Genomic DNA, 26,182 nt, shown 5'->3' with positions numbered 1-26,182 from the left:
GTGGCCCGTCCCTCCCAGACCCTCTCAATGCAAGCTCTGGGTTTTGCTGCGGAGGGAGGCGGCCTTGACACTGGGGGGCTCACCCACACACTTCCCCGTCTTCAGAACATTTTAGGGGCATATATGTGAAACTTACTTCTTTTCATTTTGGTCACTTAATTTCCTCCTTCTCCTTCCACCTTCCAAACTTGGGAAAAAGAAAAGAGTGTGGGAGAGGTCCTGTGGCTCCCTGGATGGCCTCTGCCCGGCTGCCCTGGGGCCCCCCCGAAGCAGGAAGTAAGCCCTGCCCAGTGAGGAGGCCTGCGGAGGAAGTGGAGCAACACCTGGCCACCACACCCTGGGGCCCATGATGCCCTGGGGCACCCTTGTTTCCCCACTCGTGCTTCTCGGTCCCCTCTAAGTTAGATCTGTGCTAGTCCTGAGGCTTACAAAGTGGGGTGGTGAAGAGTACGCTGTCTGGCATGACAGGCCCCGTCCTGCTGCTTGCGAGCTGGATGACCTGGTAAACTCACTCAAAGGTCCCGTGCCTCAGTTTCCCCACCTGTAAAGTGAGCTAACAATAGTGGCCTCTTCGCTCTCTCTGCTTCAACCTGGCAAAGAGTGAGGTCTGTTGAATGTTGGCCTTCATGGGGATATGGGTCCAGAAGTCCTGTGATTCACAGGCAGTAGAAAATGATACTTCCTATAAAATCAGGTCTTCAGACCATACTTCTCACACCCAGAGGGCATCGAGGACTCAGGGATAGGAGGGGCTCCAACCTTAGCTTCCCCCCACACTCTGGAAAGCAATACCAGTGTCCTAACTTAGGGAACGTCTTCTGTGTGAGTGCCTAGGCCACATCTAAGAAAAGACACCTGCCTTAAGGAACACAGCCGGCCTGCGAACAGCACAGGGGTGAGGGGCGCGGACGGCCGTGCAGTCAAAAATCCACGTTAGTGGTTGACCCACTGCTGACCGGAAGCCTTACCAATAACAGAAACACGAAAGTCAGCTACCGAGTTTTGTAGGTTGTACGCCGTCTCTGCTGTGTTCTTGCGATAGAGCGAGCTGGCGGGAAGCGAATGCAACGAAGGAGGTCACAGGGAGGAGAAGACGCGTGTCAGTGCTGTTCTGGAAAAGCTTGGTATGTACGTGGACCGGCACAGTGAAAGCCAAGTCGTTCCAGCGTCACCCGTGTCCGCCTGTGGAGGACAGGCAGGTCTGCAGGCTGGAAGGGCAGAAGCTGGAGGTCAGAGACCGGGCGGGCGATGAGGGACACAGGCTAGCGCCGCCACGGACGGACCAAGAACCCGCGTCTGACACACAGAAGAAGCCTAAGTGCAAACACGCCCGCAAAGCAGCCGGCGGCACAAGGGGCCTTCCGGAAGAAGCAGAGGGGACGGGAGGGCAGGCTGAGGGTGACCTGGGAAATGGCATCAGGGTCTCATGTGTTTCCAGGAGCATCAGCTTTTAGAAAAACCACCTGCCGCCCTGCACCCCACAGCGGTGAGAGACTTGCTCTGTCCACGGGCGCACGGCGGGGTCTGGGGGGGCAGAAGGACAAGAGGGCTGGAGGCGGGTCCCTCCCGGTAACATGAGGGTCAGGGGGGTGGGCAGCTTAGGGCCATGCCAGTCCTCCCGCCCGGATGCCAAGCAGACCACTGACTCGGGGAGCAGCCCCAATGTCTGAGGGGGGCTGTGTGTGCAAGAGGGAGTCCGTGGCTCCCCTACGGGGGGACCTGGGGCCCCACAGGAGGCTGAGCTCATGGACTTCTGGGCCGAAAAGACTGGGCTGAACCACCAACCCCAGAAGCAGGAGGGAGGGGTGTGGCCACTGCCCCTGACAGGGGCCGCTGGCCTGGCACCGACAGGTCGCTGCCGTCCAGGGCTGTAGTAGGACACCATTTCTCCATAGATGTCACTTTTCAGTGGAGTCGTGCTCACCCCAGTGCAAGGGGAGATTTGTGCTGGGTGATGTGTTAAGAGCCAGATTTTAGGTAAATCTCTTTCACCCTTCCTAAGTTGGATGCCCACCTTAGCCCAACAAATGAACCCGAGAGCTTCTAATATCACCAAGGCAGCAGCAGACACTGAAATAGAGAGTGAAGCTTTGTGTTTGTGTTTTTGGACATTAACTTGTCTTGGATCTGGAATCCGAACACCAGGAAATGAACATCATTCTAAGGCTTTACTAGCATGAAATAAAAGATATTTAGCAACGAGCCCCTGCTGTTTCCTCTTGTTTGAAGTATTAAAAAGAGCGAGAAAAGTAATATGAACTGGAGAAAATCAGAGGGAGCCCTTCGAGATGGGGCAGAGGAGAGCCCAACATCTCTATTCTTATGATTTTTTAAAAAGTACCAGTGCATGAGGGGAACGGAGGCTCTGGAGGTGTTCGTGTAGGACTTGTAAAAAGAAAAGAAAGAGAGAGAGAGAGAAAGGTCTTCCTTTGTCTGCTCTTGGAATGGTGAAGGTGAACCCACCTGTGGGCCATACGCCACATTTGTTGACTGCGTGAATGAAGTCATATCCCACCATCTAGCAGGAGACCAGTCTCCAAATCCAGTAAGAGACCCAACGAATCAATGTATGCTGAGGCTAATTCATGCATTACAATCTAAGCATCCACGTCCCCCTCCTCCACCGTTTCTGGGGCTGCTCCTGGGCACAAGTGACAGTCGCAGGAGCAGGAGGAGTGGCTCGCCCGCTGGGAGCACACGGGCACAGGTAAGGCAGGATGCAGGCCTTTCCCTATGAGACGTCCCCAGCCTTTCTGCCTCATTCCATTGCACTTTTTGCAGAAGCACAGCTTGTGACCTGCCAAACTGACCTCAGAGCCCAGTAAAGGTCCACAGCCCCGTTTTGAAAGCATAGCGACCGAGGAAGATCACAGCCCCCCTGGTGGTGAGCACGAGGGTTGGGGTCCCAGCACTGTGCGGGACTCCAGCTGCCATCTCTGAAGCAGGGAGAGGGAAGGCATGGGAAGGGATGTGGGTTGAGAGCCTCCTGCCTGGGGGATGGCCGTGACCCTCCAGCCCCCACTGTGTGTCCAGGCGCAGGTGACAATGTCACAGACACCGGGTCGCAAGCCAGACCGGGACCTGGAGGCTGCTCCCGCCTGGCCTGCCCGGTCATCTCAGAGGGTGGCCTGATTTACACCCCACGGGAGAGAGAATTCCAGCTCACCCTAGAGAGGACACCGTCACGTGGCCTTGTCTAGCCTCAGGAGTGGGTCTCAGGAGGGGGTCGGGCAGGAGGAGGCTCTGGAAGGAGATGGACTCTGGGGCAGTGGACAAGCCTGAGGAGACAAGGCCTCTGGGGAAACGGTGAGCAGCCCTGTTGGGCCAGAGCCCTCCTGCCCCACCCCAGGCACACAGCAGGTGCTCTACAGTGGGACAAATGGGCAGGTTCTACAGGGCTCAGTGGGGAGGGATGAGGACATTGCCGGACAGGTTCCCCCAGATCCCCGAGCCCCGGAGCTCTCTCCTTCACCCCTCCGCCCACACCCCCCAGCCTGCATGCCCACTGCCCCAAGTGGCTGCTTCTCCTGCCTTTGAAGCCAAAGTGGGGAGCCCTGCAGGCCTGGCGGGGGCTGCAGCTTCAAAGGGCCTGGCACGCTGGGATTTCCCGGGAGTGTGAGGCCCAGGGGTGGGGGGCTGCTGGGGAAACTCCGGGGGAGATGGGGGGTTCCCCGGGGCAGCTCCAGGCTTCCTCAGGCACCATCAGGCGGTGGCCCATCCCAGGGCCATCCCAGGAAGGCTGGGGCATAAGGAGCAGGACAGGTCCCTGCGCCGAGGTCAGTCAGTCATTCCTGGAACCCATCATCCCTTCTCACGGCCCCTGACTGGGCCTCTCGGATACCCTCCCTCAGCTCCCACCGTGTGTCACGCCACATCACCTTTAGGAATAGAGAAATCTTGGTCGTGCTGAGGGTGGCCCACATGCTAGGTGGTGGGGCACCGTCTCTGTCCCATGGCTCTGGGCTTGGGAAGCCATCGCAGAAGGTCACAGACTTGGGAAGCCATCGCAGAAGGTCACAGACTTATGTCCTGCTGTCTGGGTTCGCTTCTCCCCGCAGCTGGCTTTGTGCCAGGGGCCAGCCAGGGGAGCCAGGGGTGAGCCTGCCAAGCCCACAGACCAGGGCTTAGGGGCTCTGGGGTGACCCCTGTGTCCAGGGAACAGACCAAGGCACACTCTGTCCACAGCACGACTCTGCGTCACACAGGCCTCACAGGTGGGGAGGGCGTGGCCACCGTCAGCGAGCTGTGTCCGGGTTCCGCTGAAAGTCCTCCGAACCCCACCATCCCATAATGAATGGCACCTCCCAGGACACAGGCGGGGGACAACAGAGGGCGTCTGAAACCAGAAGGTTCCGGGTCTGCTCTGTCTCCCTACCGTCTGTGCAATTCGGGCATGTTCCCTGAGCCTCTGCTCTGTCCCCGCCCGCACTTCCCAGGTCATTTGGAGCCCAGATGGGATGTGGATAAGAAAGCACCCTTCGGCTTTGGAGGTTCGTCTGTGAGGCAGGAGGACCTGGGTCGTGGGAGCTTGAGAAGGCCGTGCCGCGTCGGGGCCGGGCCTCACTTGACCTGCTGAGTGTCGGGAATGGGGGCTCAAAGCCAGTTAAATGTAGGACCCAGAGAAGAGGACCATTCATGGAGAGCAGAACTTCTCTCCTTGCCTGATATTCTCTTATTTAAGGAAATTCACATCATTTCTTCTTTGCTGGCTGGAAATGGCTCCTCTTCAATAAGGAAGTGGAGCTGAGCTCCTTGGGTAAAGGATGCATTTCTTGAGGGAAGGAGCACATCTGTCCTGGCTCTCAGCTCCCCTGGGCCTTGGTGGTCCCCGAAGCCCACCCTCACGGGACAGAGCCCAGGGAGGCTGCAGGGACAGGCCGGCAGGAGAAGCCCCAGAAGAGAACCATTCAAAAAACCGGACGGGGCAGTAGAGAAACAGGAGCAACGGGGGTCGTGGCTCCAAACCGAGCACGGGGTCTGTGCCTCCTCCTGCCCGGCCCCTCTGCACAGCCCAAGCCGCCTGAAGCATCGGTCACTGTCCGTCTGTCCCAACGGTCACTGTCCAAGCCAGCAGAGCCATCCCTCGATGCGACCAGGCTTCCCTGCCCCGTTCCTCCCCACCAGAAGCCTGGCCTGACCCTCCTGACACCCCCATGGACCCCTGCTCTCTGCCACCAGTGTGTCTGTGGAGGGCACCCCGGGCATTCTGGGAGGTGGACCCCACAGCCACACGATACCTTGCCCACTGCAGGTGCCCAAGACAGCTTGGGAAACTGAGGTAAGAGAGGCCTCTGCTCAGTTTCCGCGGCATCAAGAGAGGGGTCCTGAACCCTGACTCCGGCGAAGGAGGGGCTGTGCTAAGCGTTTCACACTCACTGTCTCACGGCGCTGTCGTCCCATTTCACAGATGAGCAGCTGAGGTCAGCTGGCAGGCAGGAAACTGGGATCCCCGCCGAGGCTGCCTCTGCTCTTGGGAGCCATCCCCACAGCCCTGAGCAAATGCCTGGAAAGCCCCACAGCATCAAGGAGGCTTGCAGTCATGTGGGTGGTGAGCACTTCTGTACCTGCTGTCCTCAGTGTTCCAGTGCATTGGAAGAGCAAAACAATTGCGCTGCCCTGGTGTAATGAAATACTGCGTGAGCTCAGGGAGAAAAGACCACTGACGGCGTGGGCAGAGGATTTTAAAGAAATATAAAATCCCGGTGTTGGGAAGGATGGGGAGAAACAGGTGAATAATTTTTATTCACAATTGGAGACCAACTAACAATATATATAAAATACTTAAAATATTCGTATACAATGGTTCGACAGTTCCTCTTGTAGAAACTCATCCTGGATCCTAACTAAACAGAGTTACGGTCATAGAGCATTTCATTGCGATGTTACTGACAATAGCAGAACCCTGAGATCCTTAATCTCTCATCAGTGGGGGGAAAGTGAACTATCACATGCGCTGCTAAGAAGCGTTTGCGATGATCTAGAACACATGATAATTTAAGAAACGGAGGTGAGAAAATGAAATCACAAGATTGCACTGGGATCTCATTTAAAGTAGAATTCCTACAACATGCATTGTCCAGTCTGTTTCTTGGTCGTGGATTACAGGTTGATTTTACTTTTTTCTTCTTTGATTGCCTTTGTTTTAATTTAATTTTAATTTGCTAACTTTTCCACAGTGAAACTGTTTAATCCATCCATCCATCCATCCATCCATCCATTCATCGGTTCACCCATGCAATAAATTTCCATTGTGGGGAGAGGTTGGTCAAGGAGTACAAAGTTTCAATTGGACAGAATGAATAAGTTCCCCAGGATCTAATGTACAACAATGTGGCTACAGTTAATAACATTGTATCATGTCCTTTAAATCTGCAGAGGACAGAGCTTAATTGTTACCACCAAGAGAGGAAGGAAGGAAGGGAAAGAGAAAGACAAAGAGATAAAGGGAAGGGAAAGGACAGGAAGAGAAGGGAAGGGAAGAGAAAAGGCAAGAGACAATGGTAACAAATGAAGTGATGGATATGTGTTTTCTGTACACATTGAATACACATATCAAACCATCACACTGTGCACCTTTAACACATACACAATTTCTTTGAGCCTGAGCCCCAAAGCTCTGCCATTTTGAGGTTACTTTTCTCCAACCCCAGAAGGTGTGCGTATTCCCTACGCACCCTGCTCATAGCATTCGACGTTGTCTCTGCAAGTCTACAAGCCTCAAGAGGGTGGTCTCCCCTAGCAAGACCAGACCCCTGCTCGCCCTGGCTGCGATCTCTAAATAATCTTTAATTGTCAATTTATCCTCACAAAGCTGGAAAAATAATAAATTTCCATTGTGACAAGCCACTGAGATGTCAAGTTCTTTGCAAGAGCTGGCTAGTGGCGTCCTCATCAGCCACACGGGTCCGCACTCACCACGGTGCCCATCACCAGACCGGCTCGGCTCCGAGGGCCGGGGAAACAGACTCACCCTCTACACGTCATGCAATCGGAATAGGACCCCGGCTCTCGGGCATTGTCGTGAATGCAGGAGCAAAATGACACGTCCAACCCCAGCTGGCTGGAAGTGTGGCTGGAACTAATAACCAGTAAAATCTATTAGGCTGGAAACGAGAACTCGGAGAAATAAATCAGGTGCTAATTATGGGCTGCTGACGAGAGCAGGGAGCAGAGCCTCCCCGGCGAGTGCGAGCCCCGCCTGGCTGCTCACCTTTGCGAGGGAGCCCGCCCGTCCTACCTGCGGGTCCTGTCTTCCTCGCGACACCGTCATCTTAATTATGGAGAGAGGACTTGGAGTTTCCTTGAAATAGAAATGAATGTGTCCTATCTAATTATGAAATACAAGAACGGTTCAACCCTTTCTCAAAACCATTAATACTCAGAGGGAGAAAGTGTTGCTGTCTTTTATTAATTCTGACTTCATTGGTGAAATTGGAGCCAAGTATCCGGACAAGGAGAGAGTGGCATTAATGCCAAACAGGCTATGAAAGTCACTGAGACCTTCCCCAGCATCCCAGGTGAGGGCCAGGCCGGACTAAAATGACCGTGGCTTTTAGATCTGGACTCTCAAAGTTAGTATCAATCCTGTGACTAAAAATAATAAAAAAGAATATTAAGAGCAACAGACAGCTTTTATTAAGTAATCACTGTGCCGAGCACGAGGCTCAGCGTTCTGTGTGTTATCTGGTCTATGCTGGACCACCAGCAGGTGGGTTTCAGAATGCACACGGTGCAGACAACGAACCCGAGTCAGCGAGGGGTTGAATAACTTGTCTAAACAGCACAGCAGATGCAAGATTTGACCCAAGAGCTGTCTGATGCCAAGTGCGTTTTGAATCTGCAAGCATAGGCGGGCTGTGCACATCCCCCTCGTGCAGTGGATGTGAGGACTGGGGGGCTGCTTTGCTGGCTATCCCAGCACTGCCGTCTCCATCCCCTTGCTGTGGACCTCAGGCAGCTCTCCCTGCTGCCCTGGCCCCTGGGTGGCCCCTTCTCCTGTGTGTCTCTTTCTGGCTCATCCACTCCTTTCAGCAGAGACACAGACGTCAGAAGCCCCGCTCCCTGAAACAGGGGCACGAGGCGGCCTCTTTGCCTCCTACTAGCTCTGTCTCCTCTAAACTTCAGAGGCAGGAAACTGGTGCCCTGATCAGCCTCTACCACTGGCTTTCTGGGCCTTAGCACAGTTTCTTGAGAGTCTCCAAACCAAGGGTCTCCTCAGGTCAGAAGTATTAGGGTCTGCACGGAGCCCAGGTCCTCTTCAACACAGACCACAAGTTTTCATTCTAGAACAAAACCATTGGTGTTCCAGGACCAGCGCTGGCCTGGCCAGGTGCCCATGTTTGATACTTTCTTATTGACCCAGACACCCCCTGCCTGTCAGTACCTGTCTGTCCGGGGGGGCAGCCATCTGAGGAAGGCGACTCTTTCTAGCAGCTTCCTTGTGGCTAGGCTGTTCTGAGATCATCAGTCTCCACTCCAGGGCTGGGACAGGCAAGGCTAAGACATGTTGAGTTGCAGTGAACCATGTCCGATGATGTGTCCTCTGCATTTACCGACCACGAGTGGTCTAGCTTGCCGTGCAGTCTGGGTTTTCTTACTGACTTCACGAACTGGCTCCAGGGACGGCTGTAGGGGCAGTGCGAAACACAAGGGCATAAATCACGAGATACATGGAGTTCCCACCAGCGCCTCTAACTGCTCCTCACTCCCACCCTCAAGGAGAAAAAAATAAAATAAATGTTCATGAATGTGCCCTCCAGAAACAAATGCTTTGAACAAGGAATCCTCACTCAGCTAGGTCTGCTGAGAGCTGTCCAGGGCCCTGGAGGAGACCACTGAGGGCAGGTCAGCTGCTCCAGAATGTCCGCAGTGGGGCCACGTGGAACCCCGCCTCCGACCTCCCAAGGGCAAACCAGTCCCAGGATCGTCCTCCTCGCCTCGCTCTCTGGCACACATTTCATCTGTGCTCACCGTGCCCTGGCGGAAGGCACGGGGAAGGCTCGCCTTCACCAGGCCGGTTTCAGAGGGAAGACAACACATGTCCCGTCCAGAGGCAATGGTCACTCTGGCCACCACTCACGATGTGGCCCGTCCCAAGGCTCCCTGCACCCCCACCTCTGGCTTCTGCACCCAACAAGCATCCCGGGTCACAGCCGCCATGACCCCCGTGAGTATTTGCGTGGGACTCGGAGGGGGGCTCCCCCCAAGTTACAGGCCATGGACAGATGGATGTAATCAGGAAGAAAAGTGCATTTTCATAGGGAGAGCTGTGAAAGGAGGTGGGAGGCCCCGAAAGGTGGAGCTTCACCTGTTGCAGCGTCTTCCAAACCGCCCGGAGGCCTGGCTGGCCGCCCCCTCCCAGAGGACACCCGAGCCTGCCTTGAAGGTCTCCAGCAGAAGGAGCTCCCACGCCCCGGAGCTGTGCGGCTGCCAGAGGGGGCAGGGCACTGGAGGAGAACATGGGGAGACACCACAGCCCCGGGGTCCCTGCCTCCTGGGCTGCGTCCCGAGCTTCAAGCTGAGTGACCTTGGGGTCTGGCTTCCCATCAAGCAGGACAGGGTGGAGGGACCCGCGGCTGAACAAGCCACCGGGGACAGGCCAGAGATGCCTGAGCTTGAAGAGCACGTGGTCCCCTGGGATCCGGGATAAACGCTCCTTTTGGCTTCGGGGCTCGACCATTATCCACCACGATGACCGACCGTAGTCCCTTCTCCGGGCACTTCGTCCTGAATCACGACCAAACACAACTGTGTAATCCGAACTCCAGCTTCCCACTGCCTTCCACAGGCTCCTTCCACGAGCTCCTTCCTCGAGCTGCCCAGAGCCACACTGGGCCCAAGTCTGTGCTCCTCTGGGAGGAGAGAGGAGCTCTAAGGACACAGGACAGTTTCAGTCCCCAAAATCAAAGTGATTGCCTCCAGATGCATTAGGGAAAGGTTTTAGTTTTTCTCCTCCCCCCCATAAGGAACATGGTTAATTTTTGTAATTAAACCAAAGAAGAAAGGAACACTCCCGACACCCCAAAAAACAAAATCGCCATTGTTGAAACACCCTCGTATGTACGCAAACCGTGTGCGATACGCTGCTCTCCCGATTTTAAAGCAGCATTCTCTCTGGGGACAGGTCTTCGTTCCTCCCACTGCCCTGCCTTTGTTAAACCCGGGCTGTGGACAAGGACCCTCACGTGCGCCCATCTAAGCCTCTCCTCTCCTCTGTCCAGGGAAATCCACAATGTTCAGGCACTACTGGGCTGCCCTCTAGACCAGCCCTCAGCAGGCATCATCCCCCTCCTGGTTCCAGGGGGATGGGCGCCTGGGAAGAATCCAGAAGCCCCACAGCTTCAGGCAGGTGGCTGAGGGGGGTACGGGCAGGGGCAGCAGAGGCCTGGTGGGGCTGGAGGGACAGGAGACAAGCTCCTGGGAGGACAGCACGTCAAGCTTCCCTTGCACTTGCCCCAGAAACCATTCCAGATTGCACAGTGAGGGAATCCACCAGCCGCTCAGTCCCGTGAGTCCCACCCACACGTCGGCACGTTCACGCGGTAACTGGGAAAGTGAAGTTGGCAGATGCCTGCCATTAGGCTGCTCATTTCAGACTCTCAGAATGGAGGAAGCTTCTTTTTGCTTGATAACATCTTGACATGAAGTGCTTTTGGAAAACTATAAAACGTTCATTTTCTTTTCACTGTTTTTGGTCTGGCTAGCTCCGGGATTCTGTGTCCACACAGGTTGGGACCTTTCCCTCCGACAATCAGCTGTGGGATCCAGACCAGACAGCCTCTGGGAAGCCGCTCTAGAACCAGGAGAGGGACTGTCGGGATGAGTCCCCGGCCTCGCCTTCCCTGGGTCTGGCCATGGCCGTTCGTAGGGTAAAGAGCACTCGGGCGGATTTCTCAGACCCCTTCGTTCCTCATTCACAGGCGATCCCACCACTAACCACAGCTGACTGTCCTTGCCCCACTGCCCACCCACCTGTGGCAGGTCTGAGGAGTGCACCTTGCTGAAAGAGGCATCCCGAGCCCAGCTCCCGAGCATGAATCTTGGGACCGAGGTGTGGGTTTGCCGACTCAAGTGGGTGCTGAGTCTCAGCACGTGGCCAGCAGAGCAGATGGGACTCCGGCTGGACGTGGGAGCCAGGCACAGGGTGCCCATGCTCTGCAGGAGAGGCTGAGAGTAGGTCTGGGCCCAGGTGGACTCAGGGCCACGTCTGAGATCCACACGCCATCAAGCTAGAGAGCCTGGAGGGTTCTGTCAAGGCAAGTGACAGCCCCCGGGGCCAAGAGAGGCAAGTCTATCATGAGAAGCCCAGAAGATGTAACCCAGAGAGGACCCCAGGTGCGGGGGGATCCTAGCACAGCAGGCCCCACCTCCTTGTTCCTCTAAGTCCCAGGACAAGTGGGCCCTGCATCCCCATCGAGGACATGAGGAGACTGGGGCTCCGAGCTAAGTGTAATCAGCCAAATCTCTCACAGCTTGAGCAGGGTGCGTGCGGTCCGAGGGGCTGTCTCTGTCCCCACCGCACGGGCTAACCCAGTGACCTGCCCGCCCCTGGCTCAGGGCACCAGTGTCCTGGGGTAAAGCTGCAGAAATGTATCATCTCATGGCTCTGGAGACCAGAGTCCCTCCCATGAGGGATCCTTCCGGCCTCCTCCAGCTTCTGACTGCCGGCCACACTCGGTGCCCTTGGCCTGTAGACCCATCCGTCCCATCTCTGCCTCCATCCCCGGGGGGGCGTCCCCCTGTGTGCATTTGTCACTGTGTCCCCTCCTCTGACCGGAATCCCAGCCCCACTGGATCAGGGCCCCCTGCCCCAGCATGACCTCATCCCAGTTCCCCATGTCTCATTCACAGCAGTGGAGTCACCGCCCTGAGGTGGCTTCTGGGGGGACGCGAGCCCGTCCCCCGCAGGCACGGGACAGGTCTTCAGCTCCAGCTAAGCCTCGGACCCTGGGGCGCGTCTCCAAAACAGAGGCCAAAGCCCAGCTCAGCCACTGGAGTTCCTGTTGGGAAACGGTCTCTGGGGGCAAGAGGAGGGTGTGGTCACGGCATGCGGGCTGCACAGGGCAACGGCCAGGCGCTGGAAGCCCAGGCAGGAGCCCGCTGCGGGGCTGACTGCGCCAAGCAGGGACCCGTCCACGCGGCTGCTCCTGGCCTGGCGTCCCGTCAGCTCTGCTCGTCTGGGTCAAGGATGTATGTCTGTGGCCAAGGAAGACCCCAAAGTCGAGGAGAGCCCCAGTCTCCTCCACATCCTGCAGACTTGATGAGTGAGCACGTGGGGCAAAGGCAGATGCCTTCTTCTGGTTTTTAAAGTCTACCACCACCCACTCACTAGTTGTTGATGCCAGTGAATTGCAAACTTAAGAAACTATTTAATTTTATCCTGAATTTGTTCCAAGAAACGGCATCCTCCCACAGACGCGCGTACATGTCTTGGGGGGAGCGGAGGGAGGCGCTTACAGGGGACGTTGGCGCCATCTTGCAGAAGCTGGATGCTCCCCTCTTCTGTTGCGTGTTTTCCAGGTGCCTTTCTTTAAGGGTGTGGACTCAAGACAGTGATCGCTTTTTCAAGCGTTTATGGCTTTCATCGCTCAAACATTATTGGAAGATATCGATTTTCTCATAATGCTAAAGCAAACCTTCGACTTTATGTTTGTGTAACAGAACACTTATTTCTCAGTAGTTTGCTCCCCGTGGTGTAACCCAGACCCTTTATTTGGCTTCTTAAAGTCCAGGAGCTTTGGAGACACTCGTTCCTCAAACGGCCTCCAGTGAAAGCTCCTTCCCGCCTTCACGAGCGATGATCACAGCCCAAAGCTGGTATTTGCCAGACACAGAGCGGGATCTCGCGAGCCCCTGAGGCAGCCCAGACCTTGAGGAGCTGAAGGAAGTACCTGCCATCCACCAGGAAGCAAGCTCTAACGCGAAACCATTTTCTGTTACATAAATCCGAAATGAAGGGTCCTCGCTGGACAGGCCGGGACGTACTAATACTGATGACGGGAGCCCACACGCAGCACACACAAAGCAGGGAGAAACCCGTCCATGTGAAAAACTGAGTTACCCAAAAGCAATTTGTTTTCCAATTGAAATTTTCCGTTTTCTCCCAGGAGCCACGGTGGGAGTGGAACAGGGTGATTAAGAAAAGTAGAAGCACCTAAAATTTGTTTTTACTCCAGCTCATAAAATGAGTCACTGCTTTGATTTAATAAAGGAGTGGGTTCTTATACACAACGTGTCTGTCGTAGACAGCCCGGGTGAAGGGAGTGTTCTTCGCATTTTTGACAAGAAGACGAGGGGATTTGGAAAACGAGAGTAAGTATTTGAAGGTCCTGTGTTTAATTTCGTGCAACCTGAAATATGGTTTACCTATGGTTGTCTCTCGACGGCAGACTTATGGATTCTCTTCACCTTTTCTCTGTGTTCTGACCATTAATAATGGACATTAAGTGTTCAGTTTTTTAAAATTTACCCTAAAACCATGTCACTTATTCGTTAATGAGGCAAGAATGTGGGGATAAAAACATCCTCAGTAAGTTAAACCGTGAAATATATGGACACATTACAGTAGACCCAGTCACGGTCCCCCAGAGAGAAGGACGGGGTCCGTGGCCAGGAAGGGCCACACGTGAGCCCGGGAATGAGGTCTGGCTCCCATCCACCCTTGCAGAATGCCACCAAGGCCTCCCTGGGCCATGAGGAGGGTGACCATTGCCTCCGGGCCACCTGCTGCTCCGGCTGGGAGGGAGTTTGAGAACAAGACTGACAGCAGCAGTGTGCTGTGTCCTCTAAAGTGGGGGGAGCCACTCCTGACCCCTCGACGCCCTGAAGAAGGCGGCCCAAGGGAACGACCATGTCAGGCCCTCTGACAGCAGGGAGGTTCCTGGCCTACCTTGGAGCAGTGTCCCGGGGAGGATGGCAGAGAGAGCTGTCACTGTGGTCAGATGAGGTTGCGGGGGTACCCACATCCTATCCTCCTCCTCCATCTGTCTGTCCAACCATCTGCCACTCAGCAGGCAAACCTGGAGGTCATCCACTCGTCCCCCTTGGCTATGGTCTGCCCCCAGCCCCAGCGAGATGGCTGGCGAACGACACACCTCACCTTTCCTGCATATACGCCCCGAGCCTCACACGTGGGCAGTTTCCAGTCAGGGTCAGATGCCAACATCTGTCCTATAGACTCTGCCCTCCGTGGGCTGTTGGGGCCCGTCAGGGTTCATTGAAAGTGAGTGAACAGCAGAAGAAAAAGCCTCCTTCCAAAGGATGAACATTGTAATTTGTCAGGCCCTCCACAGGGAGAAATAGCCACAAAATTGTGTCTTTCTACCTCAAAGGGATGTTTTCTAGGACCGCGGTAAGACGGAGTCTTGGCCGTCAGCGGGTTGGCCCGAAGGTGAATCGGGCCGTTGGCGCGGCGGTCACGCTGGAGCTGAGCGCACACAGGCTCACACGCACACACACACCCCAGCCCTGCCCGGGCTCCTTGTCCGAAGTACTGGGGACCCCGCCCAACACAGGAGTAGCGACCGTTCTCCCACGCCTCCGTGCCCGTGAACGCGGTCCCCTCCAGCACCATGCGCGGAGCTGTCCTCGGCGGGACCCTGCAAGCCTGGGTGTCTGCGGGCCGCAGGGCTGAGGGGCCCCAGATCTTCAGTGAGAACGATTTCCTTTGACATGGAGAGGAAACGGGAGTCTCAGCGGCATGTTCTCCCACTCCCATGATCGTGGAGGAAACACATTCCCCAGGGAAGGCTCAGAGAACGGCTTCCCCCAGGAGCGGTGCTGCCTGCCTCAGTGGGCCGTGGACGCCCGCGTTAATTAGTGGGTTGTTTGATCTTGTCGTCGGTGATGGGGGGCCCGGAAGGGAATTAACTGTGCTTAAGTCTGAGGCTGCTCAGCACCAAAACACCCCGAAAGGTAAGATTCCAAAGAATTAACATGAACTTGGAGCAAATTACACGCGCGACAAAATAAAGCTATGACGGTCTGAAGCCAGCCAGGCCCGGAAGCCGGACGCGAGAGCCGCTGACACCCGCCTGCCACTCTGTCGCCCGGAAGCATCTAGAGAAAGCACATTCTGGGAACTCGAGACCCCGGGGAGATGCCGAGGCCACTGCAACGTGGGGAGCTGCAAGGGTCTCTCGACCCTCATATCCCGGTCGCCCTGACCATTCCGCCTCTCTGCGAGCTTTCCCAGTTATCAAACGGCAAGTGAGTAACTCGGCAGTGAGCCCGTCTGCCAGCCGTCGGGTAAGACCGGGACACTCCACCACCCTGGCCTCCACTCTCCGTTTTCCTTCTGTGGTTCATCTCCCTGCTAGACCAAAGTTATGGAGAGATCATGGGGGTGGCTGGAATTCCCTTCTGGAAGCAAGTCGTCAAAAGGTCTGAATCACCGGGGCCTCACACCCGTCTGACGGCATCGGCCGTGGCGGCTCCCTGCTTAAAGAGGAGCCTGTAATTCAGAAAATCCCCGCATCCGGCAGGACGGGCGGCTTTACGTTAAGCGCCGTTTTAAACAAGAATGAGAGGCAAACCGTCAGTTCCAAAGGAATGAAGGCAACTGGCAAACCTTGCTCACGAATTACCCCTAATTGTCACTAACAGCGAAGTGTTGTAATGTGCCCTTTATCCTGGAAAGAATGTCAGAGACCGAGAGGAATGGGCAAAAAGAGGAAAACCAAACAAGAGGCCCAAATATTTTGCATTCCCCAGAGTGGCCGTCTCCTGAGCAGACAAAGCCTGGGAAGTTGTCTTTGAACAAGGACGGAAGAGGTGCCTCCGTGCACGGGGACCCCGAGACGCTGACAGCCATGGCCACCGACGCTGGAAACACGGGATTCCTGCCGCTCACACAAGCCCGGCTTCACGTCTTCACAAAAAATCCAGAGACCTGGGTAGGAATACTGAAGACGAAAGGAAGCGTAGAGGTGGGGTTCGCGTCAGCTACTCACGATTCTGCCCCGATCGCATAGGGTTTCTGGGTGTTTCTTGCCCGTAAAGAAGGTAAGAGGCAGAGAGCCCCGTGCACGGTCACGGGCCCCTGGAGGTGTTTACTGAGTCAAACTCCTTTCCTCCAACCCCCACTCAGCGTCGGCTCCCCCACCCTCTGCCCGATTTGCTGCTTTTGACACAGGTGAGTCACACAGAATTCCAGCCGTGGGTCCCCAGGGTCACCACAGGCTAGAGGAATCTTCTTACCTTGCTGGTTTGAACAAAACCGCATGATATCCCACCCGCTGGGGGAGGTGAGGTGTCCGTGCGCCGGGACTGCTCTGCCAGGCACATAACAGGACGAGAAAGGAGACACATGGTCAAGTGCCACGTTGCGTGCTAGGACCTGTGCACGCGTTTGTGACGAAACGTCACAGGTCCAGTGTTATAGGAGATGACGTGGACATTCTAAGAGCATCCAGGCAGCTAGTGACCGCTGGGCCTGGGGTTGGAACCCATGTTACAGCCACAGGGCACTTGTCCCGGGCCACATGGTCATGCAGATTTCAGCAAAAGCCTGCGTGCGGCCCCAGTAACTGTTCTGCAGCGTGACGGCACCTGAGGATTGGAGTGCTGTAAACCTCACAGATCTACGATTCCATACATGCACATACGTATATACACACATATGTGAGTGTGTTAAATTAGGTATGCTTAAGTTTTAAATGTATATGCATTTGTATATTTCTATACAGGAGGCTAAACGTCTGTATTAGAAGTCAGTAGTGTAGGGCCTGTTTCCCCTTATCTGTAGTTCTCCGGGAACTGTGCCACCAAACGATGAAAGGATGAGCTTCTGGCCCGTCACCAAGAAATAACCTACTTTTATCCTTGAGAATATCAAGGGACAAATGAGCTGACTCACACAGAGTTGCCAGGAAGGCCCACTCCCGAAGGTCTTTTGTGAGCCCAGTAGGGACACCAGGGACAATTCCCAACACACACGCAGCAGCGGCTGGGCCCAAGCAGACGTCTGACCTCAGGGCTCCTCCAGGTCAGACTGGGAGTCAGGGCCTGGACCCAGGGCCAATAGTCCCAGCCCTCGGTGGGACTCTGGGCCGATTTCTTTCCATCTCTGGCAGCCAGTGTCCCCATCTGAGAAATCTCTTCGATCTTCCCCAGGCCTGAAATCCTGTGATTGAAGGCCAAAAGTTTTAATTGCCTCAAATATCCAGATTCGAACCTGGGCTCTGCACACCGCAAGGGGACCAGACAAAATACCAAATGCCCAGCATGAGCATATCCAAAACAATATTCGGGACACACTAAAAACAGAAAAGATGGATTCATTGTTTATCTGACATTCGAACTCAACCACGCACGCTGGCAAACCTCCCTGGGCCAAAATCCAACCTGCCACTTGTTTTTTAAATAAAGTTTTATTGGGACACGGCCATGGGCATTCTGTACGGGTCGTCTACACTGCTTCTGCACCAGGACAGCAGAACCCAGTAGTTGCAACACAGACGTTTCACCTGCGGAGCCTAAAATACTTACTTCTCGTCCTTCACACATACACATACACACACACACACACACACACACACACGTTTTCCGACCCCTGATTTAGATCATGTGTATCACGTGCAGAACTGACCCAAATGCAGTAATTGTAGCCCGTGACGCACAACTCGACCTGTTAACAGGGGCTCTATGTGCTTACCTGCTATTTAATGGGCTCCTTCCCCCGACAAACGGGTGATAAACTCCTGACACTATGATCTATACAACACTGGGATGTTCCGAGTCCCGAATACGGCACCTGCACAGTTGATCGGTAAGGTCATGCCTTCATAACGCGTGCTCCTCTGGCGTCTGGGACCTGCGCGAGGGTGACATAAACAACACGCGTGAGCCTCCTCTGTAGGCGTAGGGCCTACAGGAAACCTAACAGATCGCAAGCCTAGAAGCCAGCCCTACCCCGCTTCCAGCCAGTCTGGAAGGGGGTTACGGTGGTGAACCATCGATCAGTAATGCAATACAGGATGCCACGTTCAAGACGATGCTTTTTCTTGGTAACAGAATAAAGTCCTCAGGCAAGTTCCCAGCAAGGACTGGCCAGTTGGTAACTTTGTCCACTTTGGCAAATATCGTTCATAGGCAAAGTATGACACATTAACTTTCATGACTCCGGGGAAAAGTCTGCTCCGTCTCTCGGAGGCTGAGGCCAAACACAGTGTCCTAGGCCGGGAGCACGTGTTCTCCTCCATCCTGCCCTGAACCCTCGATGGAGACCGCCCCCAAGGCCTTCGCAGGAGCCGCCCACCCACTTCGCAAAAAGACCCCAAGATGGGCCTTATTCTTCCACTCCAAAGGGAGGATGGGGATCCCTTCTGAGTCTCACAAAGGAGGCAAGAGGTGGCAGTCTCTCCAGGGGACAAGTGCGCTGGGGGCACAAGGAGGGGATGAGAGAAGACCCTTAAAATGGGGGCAAGGGAAGAAGGAGGCCCTGACAACACGGCATCTCCTTCCCCTCACCCCCGGGTTTGCTCTGGGTGTCACAGGAGCACGAACGTGCGGGCCCTGCCATGGAGCGACCGCACGGGGGAACGGCTTTCCGAGAGCCAACACGTGCCTGACCCGTGCTAAAGCAGTTTGAATCTCCCTCGAGTGTCAGTCCAGACTGGCCTCCTGGCTGAGCTCCAGCCCGGGTGCGGGGAGACTATCTGTGCCACCTCCACGGGAGCCCCAGCAAGACGGCGTCCCCCGCCTGCCGAGGGGGGGAGGAGCTGTGGGATGCCTGAAGGGCCCCAAGAAGCCATCCCGGCTCCGACACTGTTTACCCCAAATTCTCTCTTTCCTCTTCCCTTTCAGTCCTACATTATTCCAATTGCAAGAAATTCAAATCTACAAGGTCATTCTTATGCAGAAAATGATGGGCCATTAATTCTCTTTAGAGCTGTGTCTCCGTTGTAGGGAAGAATGCTTGAGGCTTGCGCTGTCTCTAATGTAAAATGACTCTTCACACCCTTTTCAAGACCAGGACTGTTGGAGAAACTCCCCCTGCGCATGCCCCTACCTTTGCTATTTCACGCTCAAGTGTGGACGTTTGCTTAGTCAACAGTGGCCTAGGTGGGAGCCTTTGGGCTCAAGTGTTATATTTATTTTCTCTAAATAGCACACAGAGCACACCATGGAGTCTCTGTTTTTTGTTCAGGCATCCTCAAAGGCCCGTTGATGGCACCAAGAAGACACAGCATTCTTGTTACTTCCGTTTTTCGAGATAAAGTGTCAAGAAAACTGGAATGGGAGTCAGAAAGCCTGGTTTCTGGCCTCCTCTCTGCCACTGTTATTTGACCTTTGGACGAGTATTCAGAGAGGTCTGTGACCTTCGGCAGGTTACTTCCCCCCCTGGTCACTATTTTCTCATTTACAACAAGGAGCTTGGGCTACAGCTGGGACTGCCAGGCCTGCTTGACTAGGGCCTCGATGGGCCAGAGACATTTTCCATAGTTGTGTGGAGCAAAGTCTTTGTATAACTGGGCGGGTGCTGTCCCTGGGCTCCAGGAGCCCCCCGCAGACTGGCATTCTGGACGGCCACGGGACAGAGGATGGAGGAGTAGGTGCCCCGCCTCTCCCCCTCCGACGGTCAATCACAATTACATGAACAGAAACAGCTTTCATCGTGTGCGTGCGGATTTCGTTACGATGCAAGGTCAGAGTCAGCAGGTCTGAGGTGGGGCCCTGAACTCTGCATTTCTAAGATGCTCTTGGGAGAGGCTAGTCCATGGACCACACTCCTGGGTAGCAGGGTTCTCTGCACAAGACGGCACTGCTGCAGGGGCATCTGGTTTGGGTCCTGGAACAGCCACCTTGTGCCTTTTGAAACAATTCGCTTCCATTGATCTGAGAAAGGAAGGCAAGATCATGGGCTCACACGTCCCTGGTTTGCTCTGCTCCAAAGCAATCTCCACCAGCCATCCCTCAGAAGGGGGTCTGCTGGCATCTGGGGACAGGCAAGCGGGGGAGGGTGAACTGCTCCATCTTCGTAATTGCCTGGGTAACATGATGTGCTCCTTTCAGGGTCCAGGGGACAGCTGGAGCCAGCTATCAGGACACAATCTAGTGGCTCTCGCTAATGGAGCACCCGTTCCTCCAGCATTTAGCACAATTTCAAGGGCGCCTCAGGAAGCCAGTTCTAACCCACAAGGCTCCATGGGTCCTCATGTTCTCGCCTCCTTCAAAACATCTTGAGCCCAAGTGAAAAATCCTGGGGTTGCCCCTTGGGCTTTCCCACAGAGAACTCCTAGCCAGCCAGGGGTTGGCTGTGGCCAACAGATCCCCCAGCTTCACTGACATTCAAGGCAAAGAACGAGTCTCGAGTCTCATCTGTTTACTCAGGCTTGTGCCTGGGTATTGAAGCCACCAGGAGGGAGGCCCCTTGGGAGGGCTTAAAATGTGTCAATGTGTCTTCTTGTTGGTCTTAAAAGGTGTGATTGAGTTCAAGGGATAGAAGCAGCTGAACCATCCTATCTGGAAATGGGAAATCATTTTCTCAAAACTCCTAATCATCATTTAAGAACTTGCCGTATGTCTGTCGCTATGCTAGCCACCATTTCATTTGGATTTTTAGAAAGTCCTAAGTGATCTTTTGTGGCGAGAGAGGTCCAGAAGTCATTGAAAGAAATGTTCCACATCTAAGGTTGTCAGATAAAGCTGAGGATGCCCAGCTGTATTTGAATTTCCCACATATTGCCTAGGGCATACTTATTTAGTATATGTGCTGCCGAAGCGAGCACTACTTATTTAAAAAATTATTCATTATTTATCTGAAATTCGGATGTAACTGGGGAATCTCACATTTTTATTTTCTAATATCATGACCTAAGCAACATGTTTACTTTTAGTCTGGAATCCAGAAAGCTCCTCCGTTTGAGGTGGGCTGGGAAGGCAAATACTGTGGTGAGTCCCCCCAACAATGAGCACTAGAAAGGCAAGAAGGTTTGATTTGAAACTTCTGTTTAGCATTTACACATATGTCTCTGTTTGGAAGTACTAAGAAAACCTTAAAGTGTAAATATCTTTATTTAAATTACTCACTTCTTCAACATTGAGAAAAGCAATTACCTAAAAATAGAAGGAAAGTGGGTTTTGTGGAAATAGAAAATACTATCTATTCTACAGACAACAAAGTGTATGTGGGTTTTAAATCATACTTTTTGCCATCAGCCAGCGCCATCTACCTCCCCATGCTGATCGACCCAGTCGCACAAGCCCAAGCCCTAATGGCCGTCTGGACCCTGACCACCCATTCACCTCCACGTCCAGTCATCCCTGCTCTCGGGGACTCTGGCCATTAGCACCCCTCAAGTTCAGCGCCCTCTTCAAGGCCCAGCCACTCTCACTGCTTTGGTTTGAGCCCTCATCAGTTCTGGTCTGGATTCTTGCTCTGGACCTACCAGTCTCCTTTTAGTTTGTCTTTAATCTATCCTCTACCTGTGACGGAGTGATCTTGGCAAAACATTGACCCTGTGCCACGCCTGTCCAGCTCAGTCTTCCATGGGGTCTGCCTCAGCTGACCTTTCCCACATCTCCCACCACTTCCCTACATGTGTTTCTTGGCTTGATCAGGTCAAACTTCTGTAGTTTCCTAAACACATATTTACACATGACTCCATACCTCTTGCCCAGACAACTCTCCTGGGGCAACTTCTCTTTCATCTTTGCCCAAGTAACTCATGTTGGTCCTTCAGGTCCTGGTGAACCCCACATCAACTCAGCTGTGTCTCCTCTGGGTCCCTGGCTGTACCCAGCCATAATCCTTAACACACTGTGGTCAAACGCTGCCTCCTCCATGGTGATCTCCCTGAGTACAGGATCGTGACTGACTCACTGTTAATAGCCTCTGTACCAAACTTTAGTACTTAACATACAGTAGAGGCTAAAAAAGCATGTTTTGGTGACAATGCAGCATTGGGTAACAAAGAACACACACACAGGTGTGAAATAATCATACCAATTTTTAATAGCATACCCAAGGTCATTCATTCGTTCATTCATTCAGAATCTTTGGTTCAATGCTGACCATGAGCCAAGCATAATGCCACCGAGAAAAAGATAGGAGTAAAAAGATAAGACCCCCGTCCTCAAGTACATGGAGGCACACCCCAGTTAATGTTTGGGTGATTGAGTGGGACATAGCACTTGGCCATACAAGAAAGACATATCTGACTGAATCTTTTTCCTTTAAGAAATACCTTACAAAGCACAGTGAAATATCCAGTTAGTTGCTTTAAAGTCATTTAATTTTTTGTTTGTTTATATATTCAAAACTGGTCCTGCTTAATTATTAACCTTTTCATACGAGTTGTCTCCAGATGACTTAACCATTTCCCAAGCCCAAGTATACCTTCAGAAGACAAAGATTTGCCAATGTTGAGGCTAATCCAAAGAAATGCCAAAGTCAATTCCAAAAGAGGCGTTCCAAGAGTAAGCATTTGCCCACTTGCTAAAACACGGGGTAAGCATATGGCTTACCCAGGGGATCCTGTAAAAGACACAGCATCCATTTGGAGGGTAATTTCTGTATTTGCTAAAAAGTCAGTCCCAGGACATCACTTAACCCCATGGTACATTTTGGAAGAACACAGCTTCATCTGACTCGTCTAGCAAGATGTATCCCATTCAGATCAACGAGTTTCAGTGAGTACCTGCTCTGTGTCCCTGAGAAGCACTGGGGTGCACCACAGAAGGGAGGCGAGGCCACGCACACTCCAGGCTCTTTCATTCTCCTTAGGGAAAGAAAGCACAGACACTGCAATGACTCACCAACAAAATAGGATGTGACTCCACAGAGAAAGCAGTGGAGGGAAAGTCATTTGGAGCGTCCGTTTTTGAGATAGAGAGGCAGAGCCCAATGCTCAGACCGGATGGCCAGCAGACTTCAGGCTACGACTTCAAGGACCCAGGCTCTTCAGGGCTTCTCCGACCACCCCAAAACCTCTCCAGGGCACTGGTGCAGGACCATTCACTGGACCTTAATAGAGCTAAAATACGCTACTTTTTCCTCGAGATGTGTAGACAGAGGTGGGCTTTGGCGCTCAGGAGCTCTAAATTCTACTCCATGTTTTACTGCCAACATTTGGGCTAGTTAACTGAGATATTATGAAACTCCAACAAGATAAAAGATCTGAAATGCTTTACAAAGTTAAAATGTTCTGTGTTGATCCCAAGAAGAGTAGCGTAATGCCCTAAACGTGAACTGAATGAGTCAGACAAATTCACTTGCAGGGAGGTCGAGCTTTTGACTGAGACATGGCGGGTAAGACTCAAGGAGCAGGAGGGGCTGACCTGGAGGCCTTCCGAGGATGAGAGGCTCAGGAAGGCTTTACGGTGACCAGAAGGTACCTTGAGGGCACAGGGGGTTTGCAGGAAGGCACTGGTCCCTACACAAATAGGGACCTTGGGTTTCAGCAGAGGCTGGAGAGATACATGACTAATTTCATCAGCATCTCAGCTGTGCCCAGCTCCATTCTTCACCAATTTGCTGCCCCTTAATCTGACTAGGGTGCAGGAGGACGGGGTTCCAGACTCAGCAGTGCCATGAGGATCCCAGAGAAACCTCAGATCATTCATGCCTGTAAGGTATTAAAGGTACCTTCCTACTTTAATTCATATTTTCCTACCTTGAATTGCTGGGAGCCCAAGGAGGTGCGGGCTTTCCCCGACATCCCAGCACAAGACCCTTGACCCTCACATTTCAAAGATCTGGCCCTAAATCGATGTGAACCCCTTCTGCAGAAGGCAAGGCTGAGGACAGCGATATGCTGTTGCCCCCAGGAACGGTGAATGAAGTCTGCCTCCAGCGTGTGCCCCCTCCTTCCTCTCCCATGGCCCCTGTGTCTGGGACTGTAGGAGCTCAGGTTCTATCTCCCTCCTCCTCTTCCTTCAGAATACCTTCCTGACTAGCCCGCGTGTTAAAAGGGAACTAATCAAGTCGCATCAGCACGTACATGACAAATGATAACTTAATAAATTCTGTCTCTGAACGATATTTTAGTAGAGACTAATCCCTTTATCCGTACAAGTACAACAGCAACAAGGAGCTTCTCGGGCACTTGGCACAACAGTGCAGAGGATGTTTTGAAGAGAGAATTTTCTCTGAGCACACCTGAGTCATCTGACAGCCACCCACACGTCCTCCGCCGAGCCCGCCATGCCTGCAAGGCCTTTCTGCAGCCGCGAGCTTCTGGAGGAGCACGTGCGCACGCGTGTTTGGCTCCATCCCTACTCTGATGTCTAGGTCAGAGCTGAAGCAGCTCTCACCCAAAGAACACCTTCCCACGGACGGAAGGTGAGGGGGCTTTTAGCTGCTCTGGAGGACAGGGTTATAGGCTGGGAAGGCAACCCTTTGAGGACGAAGGCAACACGCTCTCTTGGCTTTCTTGTCAGTTTCTGCATTTCACATATGAGGACATCGGGGTCCCCAGAGAGGAAATCTTTCCCCTGCCTTTGGAGAAGAGCGAAACAGGGCTTCATCCTGAGCAGCCACCTAAATCCCCAATTAGCAATTCAAACGGACTCATTTGCACTCTTCCCTGCTACTGAGCAGGCTGGGAGCATCTGATTTTTGCTGCTTAAAGGGAACCAGCTGGATTTCCACAGAAGAAGATGACCTTCTGGAGGTTTTCGCCTGCAACCCCCCCACCAATATAGCTGAGATGCACATTGAATCACAGTGTTCAGCCGAGAAAATTCCAGAGACGACCCTGAGTCTGACGTCTCATGTTCCGGATGAGACCACTGAGGCCAGAGGGAGAGCTGACCTTCCCGTGGCCACGTGACCAGTAGCACAGCCTGTGAGGACCCGGACAGGGCTTCCCATGAAAATTCTCTTCCCCTTTCCAGTGCACTGATAGAAGAGATCACATTAGCTGTAATTTACCCTCTAAGAGAATTTTAGAGCTGTTATATTTTTTAAATAAACTTTTCATTTTGAAATTCTTTCGGATTTATAGAAAAGTTACAGAAATAACCCAAAAAGTTCCAAGGTCCCTCTCACCCAGCTTCCCCCAAATGTGACCCTCGATACCTGGGTCAAAACCAGACACGAGCCCCAGTGGTTCTAGCAACAGACGCTTCACAGATTTCACTTGTTTTCGCCCCAATGTCCTCATTCTGTTCCCAGATCTGACACAGGATGCCTAAAGCCGTCATGTCTCAGTGTCTTGAAGCCTGTAAACAGGACGGGACCCTCCCTGCCCAAAGCCACTTCACACCTTTGCTGTCTCCGCGCAGGTGGCCAGCAACTAATTAGCAGATTCATTCATCAGGATCCAAGACCCACTTATTAATCACAGCGATCGTTCGTTTCAAGAAAGCTGCTCTGATGGCGTTAGTGCCCGTTACTGGAAGGCCGTGTGTCCGGATTTCCCATACCCTGCTTATCCTGTCACAGGCAGCCGTCATGGGCAAGGCCATTGTACACTGATACTTTCGATGAAGGCAAGAGATCTAACCAGGGATAACAGCGCTGTTTCACAATAGAGCCATAAACAAGAGCCCTGAATCTCCTCACTGTTCTCTCTGGGTGCAGTGGGGAAAGAACAAAGAGGCAGAACCACGTGAAGACGTTTGTATTTGCTGAGGCTCATTTGTGGTTTCCTGTACTCATTAGGCCAGTTAGAACACCTGAAATGATCCTCAAGGATCTATGGTCTATTTTGACATGATGTCTGGGATACAAAAATACATTTGCAAATTCAAAGGTAATTTTTTGTGCATTTCAGTGAGGATGAAATGATGGAGGATCTTTCTTACACAGAATTGCTCTTAGCAGCAACAAGCCGTGTGAACAACAACAACAAATGTCTCTCTGACAGCACTGATACAAAGAAATAAGTATAGAGTTTTGTACTCCACAGGAGACACTGATGAGCGATGCTTGTGGGGTCCTCCCCAGTCACATCAAATTGTGGCTGCTCACCTCTCCTCAGGTTCATGCTGTGGGGGGTGCAGGACGTAGGTCAGGACAAAGGATGTTCAGTGAAAAATGCTGGTACAACCAAGAAGGGGCATCTGTGGGAGCCGGCCAGGGAGGGGAGTTACAGGGCCACTGTCACACGCATCATGATCCAGCAGCATTAAGTATTACTTCAGATGGGAAGACTTCCAATAACGTCCCAAGGGCTGTTTTAAAACACAAGTGTGGCCTCCACTGGTAGAAAAACCCCACACAGATAACCCAAGACAG

The sequence above is a fragment of the Lutra lutra genome, chromosome 11, assembly GCF_902655055.1.
Source record: "Lutra lutra chromosome 11, mLutLut1.2, whole genome shotgun sequence".
NCBI lineage: Eukaryota > Metazoa > Chordata > Mammalia > Carnivora > Mustelidae > Lutra > Lutra lutra.
The sequence above is the reverse complement of the archived record's forward strand: the minus strand, read 5'-3'. Positions refer to the sequence as shown.